This window comes from Lactuca serriola, chromosome 4 (genome assembly GCF_051521515.1).
Source record: "Lactuca serriola cultivar US96UC23 chromosome 4, Lser_US96UC23_V15, whole genome shotgun sequence".
NCBI lineage: Eukaryota > Viridiplantae > Streptophyta > Magnoliopsida > Asterales > Asteraceae > Lactuca > Lactuca serriola.
Window position 1 is genome coordinate 151,430,565 of NC_136411.1, and position 3,297 is coordinate 151,433,861.

Here is a 3,297-nt window from a genome sequence, read left to right on the forward strand (position 1 = left end):
AGAATGGAAAGGTGTGAAGAAAATGAGGGTGTGAGAGGTTCTATTTATAGGGTGAAATATGGATGAACTTGGTGCCACATGTCACCATCTGGTGGCTAGACTTGAGGAGAAAGCAATGGCCAAAATTGTGTCACGTCACCCATTTTTGCACAACACACTTCCGACTACTAAAATTCGTAACTTTCACATACGAGCTCCGTTTTTGACGTTCTTTATATCCATGCGTAGGTAAAAATAAGATCCACAACTTTCATTTTGACTCTGTCGGCTAATTTGTGACAACCCGATATTTTCCAAACCAATGTAACATTCAAAAAGTCAAATATATTGAACTATTTAGAATCAAAGAAATCAGCGTCAAAAATGAAGTGTTCTAAAATCTAAATCGGGACGCATAAAGTGTTAGATATCATGCCAAGGTTTCCAAAAATATAAAGAACACTCAAATCCGAGTTATAACGAAGAAGTTATGACCAATCGAAAATCCACGACACACCTAATAAAACACTGATAAACGTAAAAAGTGAAACTTCAATAAAATACCTTTTAGCCCTAGACACCTAAACGGAAGTCGTAGATTACGTTAAACCGTGAGCATGCATAAAAAGAACGCCCAAATCTGACTTCGTATGAAGAAGTTACGATCTTTCTAAGTTTCGGAACAGCGGTAGACAGCTAAAAACTCGGGATAAAGATCGAGCGATTTTTAGCCGATGCAACCTAAACGAGAGTTGAAGGTCTCTACAATAGTAGTACATTTGTAAAAAGACAGACGAAAACGGACATAAGATAAAGAAGTTATGGATTTTTAACGAAATTATCCTGTCCCGGCCTATTTAAAATAAAATATTAAAAATTAAAGTCAAAATTATCCGACGAAGTCTAAATGAAAGTTGTAGAGTATATTCTCACCTACGTGTGGATATAAAGAACGTTAAAAACGTAGCTCGTATGCGAAAGTTACGCATTTTTAAAGTTTTTAGCACACACTTCGAGGCTTATCCGAAGGAGTACGCCCAACGTACGTGGTGCACGGACTCGGATCGACCACGTCTCCCCTACCACTCTATGGCCATCCCATCTGAAGACCGGGGACTTTGACGTCATCGTTGACGTACGCCCCACGTACGAGGATACGCCTAGTGTACAAGGTACGCCCCACGTATTTCGGTGTACGCCCAGCGTACGACGACAGTTTTCCCCACCTATAAATACCTTGCGAGACCTCTGACTTTCCTTGCTCATTTTTCTCTTCTCTCTCACTTTTACTCCCCGTTTAGCATCCCGAGATGACCCCGACACCCCGGTTTCATACCTCAGCCACGACGAAGGTCCGAAGCCCCGAGATTCCCGAGAATCTCGCCACTTTCAGGTCGAAGTGCCGCCCGAGAAAAAGCTCGCTTTCTTTGAATCGCCACACTTTCCAGGTGAGTTCATACCCCTACTTTCTTTTCACGTGTTTTCATATTTTAGGGGGGGGGGGGGGGGGAAATACAAGTGCAATACGAGAAAAACTTATCGTTTTATACAGATCCAAATACACCACCTACATTTTTATAAATGTTAAATAACTTCAATATCAACATATAATCGATATACAAAGTTAGTATTACATCGAGTTTTTATCACCAAATGGTACACACTTTAACTATAATAGGTATAGTTTACAAGTTATTCATTACATCTTTATGTAAACATTATGAAAATGAAATACTTTCATCTACACGAAACATAGACTTTTCTTGTGAGACATTCAGCTTCAACGTACTCTCAAGCACGCATTTCAAGCCCTGTATTATAAACTATAATCTCTTGGAGGGAGAGCGTGATACTTGTGTATAGATCTATACGGGACTGAATCACGCACCTAAACAATTAGCTACAGTTAGACCGACAGGTCTAGGGTGACAAACGTCATAACACTACAACGCCTGAAGAACGTTGTTACATGCAGTATGGGTCAATAGCATGGTTATAAAACTCACACGGAAGTATTAAATAAGTTTGAGTTATGAGACTCTTGAATGCATTCAGTAAATACATTATTTTGAGTATAAATTCACTTTCATCATTTGAGCATGAAAGACACTATTGCACTCCAGCCTTTGGAACTTTTTCAAACTATGGGAAGAAAATATTAGATTTTCTGGAAAAACACGTTCAGTTATTTTTACTAAAAGACATACAAATTTCAGTACAAAAACGCTTATGAACTCACCAACTTAATTGTTGACACTTTTTCAAAACTACTTGCATTTCTCAAGGAATCAGTAATATAGGTAACCATCAGCTTTTGGAGAAGGAACGCTAAGGCGTCTATTATCGAAACATTTTAAATCATCATATTTGTAATATTCTTTTGAAACATGTATTACACGCAACAATGTAAGTTTTTGTTATATATATGATGGTTGTGTTTACTTTCTTTACAATATTCAACTGTTATGATACTACGTGAAGTCACCCACCCCCGAATGTTTCCGCCATTCTGGTTTGGGGGTGTGACATAATTCTCGATCGATCTTAAATTTAACAGTACGAGGAGATTATATTGTTAAATATCCGTGTAAAATTCATAACTTCTACATACGGACTTTGTTTTCGTCTGTCTTTTTACCGTTGAGTGCGTATTAATGAGATATTCAATTCTCATTTAGGTCGCGTAGGCCAAAAACAGCTCGATCTAAAATTCGAGTTTCGGGTTGTGCACTACTAAGTCAAATCTTAAAAAATTCATAACTTCCTCATACGAAGCCAGATTTGGGCGTTCTTTTTTTGTATGTTCTCGGTTTAACGTATACTACAACTTTTATTTAGATTTATAAGGCTAAAAAAGTCCTCCATCGTAAATTCACTATTTACGTCTCCTGGTGTCGTGTCGGTTTTGCCATAAAACTTCGACGGACCATAACTTCTTCGTTATAACTCGGATTTCGGTGTTCTTTATATGTACAAAACTCTTGAGACGTAGTCTACAACTTGGTTAAGATTATTTATTCTAAATATATTTTGTCGAAAAGTCGAGATCCCTATTATCTCTAAATTGACTAGCCTGGATCTATAGGCGTTACACAAGTGAGGGAAGCTACACAAGTAACCTCCCACATGCCTACACACTTTTAGCCATGAGGCCAAATAGAAGACAAAAATGTATTCTAGTTTCTTTAATCAAATAAACCTAACCAATTATTTAAGTCATGGTTAACCAAAGTGTCAAAAACATTTGAACATGACTTGTTAATTATACCATATGATATAATAACTAGTTTTTTTTCTTTTATTATTATTTTCATAAAA